General features: G+C 45.3%; 1 protein-coding gene across 1 annotated transcript in view; it reads right to left on the bottom strand.

The window, feature by feature from the left end:
• The window catches only part of CYRIA (CYFIP related Rac1 interactor A), a 103,139-nt gene that overhangs the window by 63,434 nt on the left and 27,683 nt on the right, over positions 1 to 12,022 (bottom strand). The window lies entirely within an intron of this gene.

Genomic DNA, 12,022 nt, shown 5'->3' with positions numbered 1-12,022 from the left:
TGTATACATGTGTGGGGAGGCCAGAGGTTGACACTAGGTGCCTTCTTTGGTCAGTCTGCCCTTGGATACTGAGGCAGGAGTTGTCTCTGACGCTACAGTTCACCTTATTGGCTAGTCTATCTAGTCAGCTTGCCCTGGGGGGAGTCCCACGTCTGCCTCCTGAGACCTGGGGTGAAGGAGATCACTATTTGTGTACAGTAGAATATGGATACTGAAGATGTGAACATAGGCCCACACACATGCACAGCAAGCATTTACACAGAGAGATATGTCTCAGCTCCCCTTTGAAGACAGATTTCATAAAGGGAGGTGAGACTTTCCACAGACTGCTGTTTATGTAGCTTTTATGGTTTTACCATGAAGAAACTAAATTGGTAAAACAGGCCATCATGGGTATGTGTCTGGGATGGTGTCCATGTTTCTCATTATAAAAATATTGTTACGAAAGACTGAAACAGGGACACAGCAGTAGGTGGCCTCTGCTTTTTTAGTGGGAACAATTCTCTCTCCCTCTGTCTCTCTTTTCTTCCCTCCCTCCCTTCCTCTCTCCCTATCTTGCACAAAAGTAGGAAAAAATAAGGACATTTTTCCTTGAGTACCAATTATTAAAATGATTTTCTCACCCACCTGTGTATTTATTTGATTAGCTATTCTTCTACACAGAAAATAAACCAAAAGAAAGATGAAAGTATTTAGTATCTAACATTTACTAACCAAATCCTATCCGTCAGGCATACCATATGACTTCTATACAGATGTATTTCCAATTTGGCTTAAAACTGTCCTTACTAAATACATCAATTCCATTTGTGTAACCAGTAGAGGGAGAGGCTAAGAGGGGGTAGCAAGGTGAAAGAGTATGGTGAAAAGTTGAAATATGAAAGAGAAACAGGGCCGTATCTAACTCTTAGATCTTCCCGTTCATATCAACTGGATTACAGTTATTGAAGAAAAAAAAAAGCTGTCTATGTGTTCATTGTCTTCCTCAAATGTAGGACAAAATGCTTTGCATGCTGCCTGTGTTCTAAAGACAGGAAGGATTATTCTTTCTAGGTTCTGTTTTGGGCAGGGTGGAGGGGTTTTTGAAAGCCAAGGATTACTGCCCAGCTCCCTGCCTACCCTGGGAGGCTGGACTCCTAGCCCCAACTCTGAACAGCTGCAGCCAGAGGGCACCACAGGAAATTATGATTATCAACGCTCTGGGCTCTGTTCCTGTTCTCAGAGAGCGGGGGACATGCCAGGAGAGATGGGGTGGGGGTGGAGAAAGAGGAAGAAAAAAAAACAGGAAGTGAAGTGGGGGGAGGAAGTGATAGAGAAAACAGCCACTTTGAAACGCCCTCTGTGAGAGAGTGTTTTCTGAGCAGACTTGTGGAGCTGGAACCTGTGTTTTTTGGAAAATAGGGTGTGGTGTAAAAGAGGAAGAGGGTCCTGTGGGTGGGTGCCCATAAATTTTATTTCCAGCACCATAGCCTGGTCTTTCCAACACACAGTTCGGTGTAAATGCTAAAGAAAATAGTTTCCAAAGGGTTGGAGGACAAAGCCTGAGAGACCAGGTGAGCCATGAAGGTTCTAGAAACAAAAGAGGAGCTGTGACCAGACCTTAGGAGAGCTTTCCCATGTCACCCCTATACCATCTGCTTTCTTTCTCAACCACTTTCCAGTTATTAGTGGTTCAGGAGGCATGAGTGAGTCTCATTCACCCAAAGGGAATGGTTACATCCTGATAACCCAGGTCAGAACACTGAGTCTCCATGGCTTGGCTAAGATCCTGCCAGGATGTCTCCTACCCATTTTGTTGACTCTGATACTCAGAGATGCCTCCAGAGTTCCCCATCTCCAAACACACATCATTAAACATGACATCACCTGGTGATGGCTCAACAACCTCACAAAAATTGCTCTACTATATAGAAGAGATTCAAGAGGCTCCACTGCTCCCTGAGGGACTATTGGTAGCTAGTGGTTACTGTTGAGCAAGTGTCACTTTCTTCTGTAGTCCAGTCACTGGTGAAGTTGTTTATGATTCAGTAAATGACACCCCCCAACACACACAACGAATGCTCTTTATAAGCAACCCTAATTCAAATCAGCAGGTCTGTCTCTGAATCTGTCTGCCTCTGACTATCTGTTTCTATGTCTATCTCTCTCTCTTTGTCTTTCATACACACACACACACACACACACACACACACACACACACACACACACACAGAGAGAGAGAGAGAGAGAGAGAGAGAGAGAGAGAGAGAGAGAGAGAGAGAGAGAGAGAGAGAGAGGAGAATGTAGAACCCTTAACAAACAAGGTGACATGAACCACCACTCCATTGCTTTCTCCTAAGTGGATGTGCATTAGCAAAGCTAATAAAAAGTACAATCCAGACCTCAAGAAGGTACTGGGAAGCTTGCATCTATGTGGGTTTTGTTGCCATCAACCTGGCTTGGATCCATTGGCTAGCAGTTGGGTAACAAGTGCGATTGATTGCTCTCATTATGGCCCCATCTCTTTTATTCCCAGATATGGTCACAAAGATCTAGTGAAAATTGTCTCAAGGTCTAACATCAAATGGCCTTCTGGGGATCTGAACTGGATTCTGTAAATCACTTTTTAAATATTCAAGCAATCATGGAATAACACAGAGTAAGCATATCTGTGTAAGGAATCCAAGTGCTTTAAAGTGGTAGCTATTGGTGGACCATAACAACCAAACATCCTCAGGGAGAACAGCAATGGAGTGAGGAAAGCAACATCAGGCTCATTGTTTCCAAAGCAACCTGACCTAGCATCCTACCGTGCTCATTTGCTTCTGCACCTGGGATTGTGGACACCATGGCAGCTATGGCATCATTGGAGAGCAGGATGTCTGACCATAGCACACGGTGACCAGAAATGTGTTTTCCAGTACCATAGCTTTTGCTCAGCTTGAAAGAGTGACAAAGATCATTTAACCCAGAAATGTGAAGAGCCCCAGAACAGAACCAAGGCTTGACAGGTATCTACTGTTGACATCCAATGTGTGACCCTTTCATATCATCCTTTCTTTCCTATCCAGAGAAGGAGCTGGGGGACAGCTGCTGTCAGCTGTGTGTCTTCTAATCCTGAGAGTTTGTGGTGGCAAGACAGGGAAGGGGCAAAGTGAGGGAAGAGGAGAAAGATGATGAGTCCAAATGCCTGAGAAAATACAGATAGGGATTTTACAGCCTATTTTGGGAGTGGGCTCTTTCAAAATGCCTCATTCTCTGAGGCAGAAAAAACACTCCAGTCCAACGTGCTACACTTGACATCTTACCCACCACAGCAGAACTAGGGACATAACAGTGTGAAGAAGGAAAGGACAGAGTTAGACAGTGTTATTTCACAGACTTGCTGTGCCTCAAGCTTTGATTATACATCTTGTCACCCCTAAAATCCCACAGAAATCCTGTCATGCCAGCATTGCTTTTGTCCCTTTTATAAGGAAGGGAACCAAGATACATCATGGCTTGGCCTCTTGTTTAAAAGATTCAGTGTTTAAGACATAGGGTCAATTTATGAACTTGGGCAAGCTGGCTGGAATTCTTGCTTCTAATCACTTCCTACAATGCCTTCCCAAAGCAGCTATATTAAAGGGCAAAACACTGGAAAGAACTAAATAAAAGCAGATCCCTTAGGAACAGAGGACACTTCATTCAGAAGGGGAAAGCTCTCCAGGCAGGGGATACCACGAAGTACTCAGAGCCAGCTGGAGAATGTAGTCCCTGGTCCTCCTTGGCTGGAAGCCCACTGGGGTCAGCCAGCACCAGTAAATGACATCCTGGTCTTGGTGTTTACATAGGCCCACTCATGGGAGAAGGAAGTAGTTGGACCCTGGAGGCTTGAGATATATGGATCATCAGGGTGGGTGGATGGAATGATGCTGCCTTAGGAAGACAGTTCTGAAGTCCCAGAGGATGGATGGAGCAGCTGGGGCTGGCAGCGTGGTACAACTCTTCTCACAGTCCCCAGGCTAATGGAATGGATGCTTGGTTTCAACCTCACAACGAAGGAACGAGGTAGGACAGGAGTCATCTCTCAGCATTCCACAGGTGCCGAGAATAAAGCCCAAACACCACCAAGCAAAGCACAAATAATAGTAATAATGACAATAATGGCACCAGCCATTTGTTGTCCTACATCAGGAAGTACACTAGATGCTGTGCCCAGACCACTATTCAAACTCCTGGAGGTCCATATGCATACTCCCAATTCATATTTGAGATAACTACATTTTTTTTTATAAAGGTCAAAGTAGTAGGCAGAGAGGGCTCTGAGCCACTGCTCATGTGACATTTCAGCACAACATCTCACTATAAAGCCACATTACTAGCAAATGGTCAAGGGACTTGCCCGAGTGACAACCCATAACCAACTCCTGAGCTGTAAGAGCACCCTGCAAAGGACCTCACTGAAATGTGTGGCCCACCCTGCACAACTAGGCTCAGTGCTATTAACCACATCTGCATATATAGGTCACATGGAAGTATAGTGTCCTTATGCTCTATCAGTGAAACTTTGATGCTTCTGGGAACACAAAGCAGCCTTGCTGGTAATATGGTTGAGATAAATGAGAGAGCCCAGGACTGACCCAGACATACCAAGGCACACGGTCCCCCAAACACAACTCACAGTCCCATGGGACTGGTCCTTCTCATGCCAAGCCACACAAGAACTCTTCTGAACAGTTCTCCCACTTCCCAATTTGCCAAACCCCCCTCTGTAATACTTACTCCTCCCTTTGCTCCCCAGACTCTTTATGTTCTATACGTTTATAAGACCTCATATCACTAGTTCAAGACAGTTGTGCGACTGGAGACGTAATGGTTTAAAAGGCAAGCTGCCTGAGGGGGCTGGTTGGCTCCCTGTGCCATCTCCAAATTGAACCACTAGTTGTTTTGATGATTTTCCAGAAGTCAGAGTTCAGTGGTAGATCTACAGCCTTAGACAGACACAGGCTGCTAGATGGGCAGCTGGTATATAAATTAGACATGACTATGCTGCCTACATCTGCTAGATAGAGCGGAGCCTGCTGTATGGATGAGTCCAGGCTCCTTTGAGGTCAGTATATAACTCTACAAGTCATAGTCTTGTACAAGCAGCACCCACTCCAGTCTGGAGGGCGAGCAGTGGTAGTTTCTCTGTCTGCCCTGGGCCAGAGGAGGAAGAAGTCATCACTTAAGGAGAAGTTTTGTTTTCTCAGCTCTCCCAAGAACCCCACTTCTTAAGAATCTTAGGCCAGGAGGAAAAATTATCTGCCTTTCCTTTGAAGCCAGAAAGTCATCCATGAATTCAGTTCATATATCAATATGATGTCAATTTCATGTAAAATGAAATGTTAATAAGACAGCAACTACTATTCGACCATACTTTGAAGGGGCTGAGTTTCTAGTATGTCCCCAGAGGATATTATAAACTGAGGATTGGCTGAGACCCAAGGAAAGCCTGGCCGCTCTAGGCAATTCCAGTCTCCATACAGGGCTACCAGTCTCACCTGAGAGAGCACACAGTGAGCTCTTCGCTATTTTCAGAGGGACATACTATGTGCATCTTCTCTAATTCAGAGATCTCTGTTTCATTTGCTAAAATTTGTAACTGTCCATACCGCTCTGTGGCAGAAACCTCATGACTATTTTTCGGGGTCTCTCCCTGAGACTCAGATCAGACTTTCTGATAAAAGCAGTGTATCCACCACACAGATGGAAACAACTAAGAGAAGCTGAGACTGCTGTTCTGTTACTCTTGGGATAGGTAAGTGTGCAACTTGATCCCCCTGTCCCTGGGCTCTGTGAAGAGTTCCAGGAATCCTTAGGGGTCCTAGTCTCAGGGTAGTGAAGGAAATATTAGTGGCCTAAGGCAGCAGAACAAGAATTAGAACTAGGATATCTGCTTTCAGGTCCATAGCGACCTGTGGTCTCTGTCACCTGCATAATGTCATTATAGTGAATGTCCCTATCAAAGAGGCTGGAGACTGCAGAAAACTCCACTGATCCTTTCAGTGAGGCCACAACTCATTCGCTGAACAAAAGGCCAAGGTGAAACCTGGAAACAGCTTCTAGAATGTTCTTTACTAGAGGTATTCCAGGGGAATGAAGGCATATGACATGCATTTGGCTTCCTCCTGACAGCTCTGAGTAGAAAGACAATTAAATGCCAGGTGTCAGACATCTTTTCCTCCCTCTGCTCTCCCTAGGGAAGCAACTCCAGGTACCTAACCTTTGGGGAGCAGTAAGGAGTACAACTTAAGGAAGTCAAAGATGTCAACAGCTGACATCCTACCATGTCTCCATAGGGAAGGTACACAGTAAGACAGAAAGAAACAACTCAGTATAAAATCTGTGCCTGATCATCTCCCACCAGCACCTACAAGCCAGGGTGATGATTTAATTTGAACACTGGAAACTTGGGTTTATCCCTGAACTTGGCCTTGGCTGGGCAGTCCCTAATCAGCCAAGTATGAAAATGAAACTCTGCCTGAATCCAGTTCACACAGCAGCAAGCCTCTTTGTGCAACGCTGACAATCAAATGAGTTTTCTTTTCCAAAAGTCACAGCCATCTGTGTTCATTCTCTGTGTGCACCATGGGATGAACAACCCTTAATCAGAGAGTCAGCATTTTATCCTCCTTTACTGTGACTACTCAAGAAGTATGTACAAGAGGAGGGTGGGTGTCCCAGTTCATCCAATCCCACTTCACTGAGGGCAGGGAGCATTCAGTGACTCCAGAGAAGGAGGGCTTAAGGGTAGCAGAGCCCCATTAAAGAGTTAGTAGAGCTATCTGGCATTTTAAGTGACCATTGGAAAAATTAGCAAACAGGATTAGCCTAATTTCTTGAGGCCAAGCTACCATGTGGTGTAAATAAAGGTTTTAGGGGTTTGAAGGCAGAGTCACTGGAAAGTACAGACGTCAGAAAGGTCAGTTGGCTGTGTGAGCACAAACTGAAAGCTTTGTGGTAATAGACACTTGCTATTAATGTTCAAGCTACACCAGTGGATTGCAAACTCCAGCATCTCTTGTAGTCTTCCAGTATTCGGGAATCCAAAGCCACAGGGGTCTCAGGTAGCAAATAGCAACTGAATCCTATAAGCTATGTGGAACTCCTAAGGCCCTTATCTCAGTCACCACTCTTGGGAGCTGTGTCAGGAGCTTTGTGCAGATCTCTCTTATATCACAAGTCTAGGTTAGAGTCTAAGCAGGTGAGACAGTATAGCACCTCCTAGTGCCCAAAGGAGGCACTAGGGAAATAGAACCCTTGCATTTTTCCTGGTAAGGGACAGAGAGAGAATTCACCTACCAATGACAGCTGGAAGCCAGCTTATCTGTGAGGTTGGCAAGGCTACTCCCCTGCTCCCCCAGCCCTCACCCCTGTCTCAGACAAACGCTGGCACTTGTTCTAGACAAAAACTCTGGGATCTGGGATTTCTGCTGTGAGGGGAATCCAGAAGGAGTCATGTGATCTTCATTTAGCACTTGACTCACCCTCAGAAACCAAAGGATAATCATGTCCCCAAAGAACAGGGAACAAGATCCTTTCATATCAAGACCCTTGGCACCTTGCACCTTGTTAAAGAGAGAAAGAGGAAGCAAGAGATAAGAGATAAGTTATGTCTTCAGAGCAAGTGACAACCTTCCATTGATAGCATTTTTCAAGATTCATCCTCTTCTAGCTCAGTCCATTTTCCTAAACGAACTGTTCACATGTCCCCATAAACAAGCCTGTACTCACTGAGACTCATACGAAGCAGCCTAACCCAAAGATGATCATCAAGTCTTTGTGTTTTCCCAGCTGAGACATTCCCTCTGCCTTTGGTGTCATCCTTGGAAGCCAGCAGCAGACACTTCCTCCAGGAAGTCTTCTCAGGTTCCCACTGCGTTGCAGCTCACACTTATCTCCACCCTTTTGACCCCTTGGCACTGAGTGCTTGTGATGGCGTCACCCAGTTTTCAACTGGATGATGTCCCCAAGCTCATGACCAGATTTATCCCTCTCATTCTGTTGACCATGTTTACTGCCTAGAGAAGTGGAATCTGTCCAGCACACAGTTGATCATATGTCTTTCTCACTTAGATGTTTTTCAAGGAGCTCCTATCACCTTCAGGGTAAAATCCCAACTCTTAGGCACCTACCTATCTTCTCCCCGAAGCTATCCACTTTCCAGTCACAAACTCCGCCCAAAGTTGCACAATGATGTGACACCAAAGAGGAGGAGAACGTCCACTTCTGGATGGCCAACTATGCTTCTCATTCTTCTAATAACAATGCCCAGAGGTGCCAAGGAGCACTAGGCATTGAGTCACGGGCCCAAATGAAAGATCTAAAACCAGCTATGCTCCTGGGGTCACTTGGGTTGCATTTCTATGACAACCAGACACTCCACCAAGGAACTAAGGGACAAAAGGCACCTGAGGTTAAGGCATAAGAGTTCACTTTATAACCACAGCAGAAAGGATTACTATCCCTCTTGTTCCAGATCCCACATGATCCCTCCCAAGAACCTTACAGTCAACACAGCACTCAAGTCCCTGCCCAGAAGTGATTCTGTCTAGGAGATCCTACCCTGTGGGGAACATCCTGAGAATTCCTTTCTAAGACTGGAGCTATCATACTGCTCTTGTGAGGCAGCTGGAAAGAACAGTCACTTTACAGACGAGGGAGAACAGCCCCAGCCTATCTCTTCCAAACTTATGAGAAGAAATGACCATAATCCATAATAGGCTAAAGCTTCTTCCTGCAAAGCATCATGGCAGGGAGATAGAAGAGTAAGGAATAGAAGAGAACAAAAGAGAACAGTGCTGGTCACTCTATGAAAAGCAATGCGATTCCATGGCACACTGAAGTTCTAATACCAGCTCAAAGTCAACTGCATCTCTTCCCAACTTCATGTTCAGTGAAGTTATGCAAACACTTGAGGGCAGCCATGATAGGAGTGTTCACACTGTAGAAACGGACATATGCCCTAATCAATTTTATTTTCGTTATTCCACAGTATTAATTAATTACACATGGACTACCACAGTGTGGAATGAGATTGTAAGAAGATAGGCTATGATCTCCCCCATTTTCGCTTTTAATTTTATTTATTTTGTATGTATGACTGTTTTATCTGTATATATATATATATATATATCTGTGCCACATACATAGGCATGTATATCCTGCATATGGATGCAAGAAAATAGATGTGAATCTGCTAGGCCCAGAGTTACAAATAGTTGTTAGCCACCAATATGGGTGCTGGGAATGAAACCCGCATCTTCTGGAAAAGTTCACTTAACCACTGAGCCATCTCTCCTTCCCCAACATAAGCTATTTCAACTGTAGATACACCTCTGTCCCCAGTTAACTGTTTGAGATGCTACCCTTCTCCTCGCCATGACCAAAAGTGACTTAGAGAAGAATTTAGTTTGCCTTATATTTCCAGAGGGATGTAGACTATATAAAGGTGGGAAAAGCACAGCCACAGGCGCGTAGCCAGAACAGGAAACAGAGAGATCACATCTCCAGCCACACTCGGAAAGCAGAGAGAACCACCTGTAAGTGAGTGAAGCTAGAAACTCTCAGAGCCAGTGACTGGGCTTCCTCCAACAAGGCAGTAAGCTGTGAGCTTTCCAAATATCCAGCAAGGACCGGGTATACAAAGATGCAAGCCTGTGGGAGATACTCTTTCTCATTCAAGTGACTACACTGAGAGATCTTGGTGAGAAGATGTTCAAGGTCAGGAGAGAAAGCAAGTCTCTGCAAGCTTTAGCCTCTACAAGGCAAACAAAGGGTCTAGGGTTCTTGGCAGGCGCCCTGGAAGGTTTAGCCAAAGGGTTAAATCATTGATGTATATATACCCTGGTGGAGGGTGCTGGTGAGAAACAGAGCTCTCACCCTGACACCGTGCTAGGCACACCACAGTTATGGAATGCCTATTGGAAAGGCGAAAGAGTCTGATCAAGTCACACTCTGGACCCTCATACTGAACAGCCCTCCATTGTGCAGATAACCCCGTGGAGGATGAAACTTCTCTTCCCCTGGAAGGTGTTGGGAAGGATAATACAAAGTTACAACCTAAGAGACTCAGCTTAGATAAATAATCACTACCCCCACTGATCCTGTCAGCCTTGGTCAGAAAGGTGATTTTATTTAAGTCCTTTTCAAACAGGAGTAGAAAGATCTGAAAGGATAAGGTTTCCCCAGCACTCCTTTAGGGAGGCAATTGTCTGAGACACGCAGCAGGCAGCCTGGCTTCAAAACATCCAAACCCCGCTTTTAAAAAGACAGCCCCTTTATTTTTGTACCACCGAGGATTGAAAATGCATTTAGCACAAACCACCCAAAGTGGAACACAGTGTTGGGTTAAGAAACACTAACAAACTGTGGCAAGCCCAGGGAACCTCAAGAGAATCCCCCGGGGCTGGCTCAACTCTGGCCCTCACAAGGAAAAGACCAATAGCAGGCTATGTGCTACTGCCTCAGAGCCTCCAGGGCCTGGTGCCTACAGAGCTGGGGGAAGAGGCTTTGTCTCAGGACCTTCCTGGAAGTCTCTGTAAATTTCCAGATCCATAGCCTCACAGCTGAGAGGAAGTCGATTTCTCAAAGGGAAAACGACAGAACAGCGATCTCCCTCTGCATCTCCCTGAAGATGTGAGGCTGGCCATGAACCGTCTGACTCACTCAGCCCTTTAATTAAAAGCCCAAGGGCTCAGAGCTAATTCTAGATGTGGCAGGACCAAGTAGTTTCACAGGCACCAGAACTGTAAGCAGCGTAATGAAGATAATTTTGCCCTTCCTGATCTATGAATGACAGCCGGCTCAGTCATAAATTACACTTCCCGAATGCCGGAGCTGGAAGGCACCTGAGCAAGTTCCTTCCCCTCCCTTTCCCTTGGGGATGAGCCCTGTGGCTTGGTCAAGACAGGGGTTAAGAAGGCAGCAGATTCCCCAGGCCTAGCTGCCTTGGCTGCCCTCCTCATAGACTCTTAGACAAATACAGGCTTTAGTGCATTCAGTCACGAATGCCACATCTTGTCAGAGACAGAGGGTTTTAAGTTCTCTACACTCCCTCCTGAAGGTTTTCCTAGGACTCAGAACAAGCCATCTCTAATCCAGGTAGGACTTGGGGCCAGGGGAAGTGGGATAGCCTTAGAGAAAGTAGTTTCCAACCATTGTGTCTAGAAGGCTGAATGCGACCCCTCCCATTCTTTGCTCCCTCATTTCTCCTTCAAGTCCACATTCCAGTGCAGTGGGTCTTATAGTCAGGCAAAGAGACATACATTCCTCTGTTGGCCAAACAAGCAAATGGATGTCTTTGATTTGACTACTCAGGCCTAGATAAAAAAAAAAACAAACAAATTAGAGTTGTCATAATTAAACCAACAAAAGAACAAGTACTAGGAACTAAAGGATTGCTATCTCCTCAAATCCATGTGTTGGACACTACATTTCCCATGCCAAGGAGTGTGGAGGTGAGGGATGAAGGGTGAGGGGTAACCAGGCAGCAAGGCTGGAGCTCTGTGACTAGGTGAGTGGAATTCACAGTCCTTATAAAGAAAGACCCTGACGGGTTGAGCTCCCAGCTTCTCATCTGAGTGCACAATTAGAAAGTGGACATCTGAACATTAGGAAGCCAACAGTCACTAGACACCAGACATTGCAACACCTTGATCTTGGACTCTTTGGCTCCTGGAACCATGAAGAATACATTTCTATTGTTGAAGCCATGGTTCTATGTCTTCTGTTTCAGCATATGACAAAGGGTCCCAGTGAGAATCACTTTACTGCATCATTAATAATCTCCTGATTTTCTCAATTGCAACCTGGGATTTCTTCCTTCTAATGTTGGCCAGCATCTATGCATATCTTTTCTGAACTGATCACTTTACAAGATAATGTCTCCTTATCAGAGTAGCTCTTCATAGTGTGTTTTGGTTTACTTCACTGATGCAAAAACCAAGAGCCAATAGGCAAGTAGCCAGTCAGTGAGAGGGTGTATGAATCAGACAGAGGGTGTTCATTCCCATAATGG

This window comes from Micromys minutus, assembly GCF_963924665.1.
Source record: "Micromys minutus genome assembly, chromosome: 1".
Taxonomy (NCBI): domain Eukaryota; kingdom Metazoa; phylum Chordata; class Mammalia; order Rodentia; family Muridae; genus Micromys; species Micromys minutus.
Note: the sequence above shows the minus strand (reverse complement) of the source record. Positions and strands in the feature narration are given on the sequence as shown.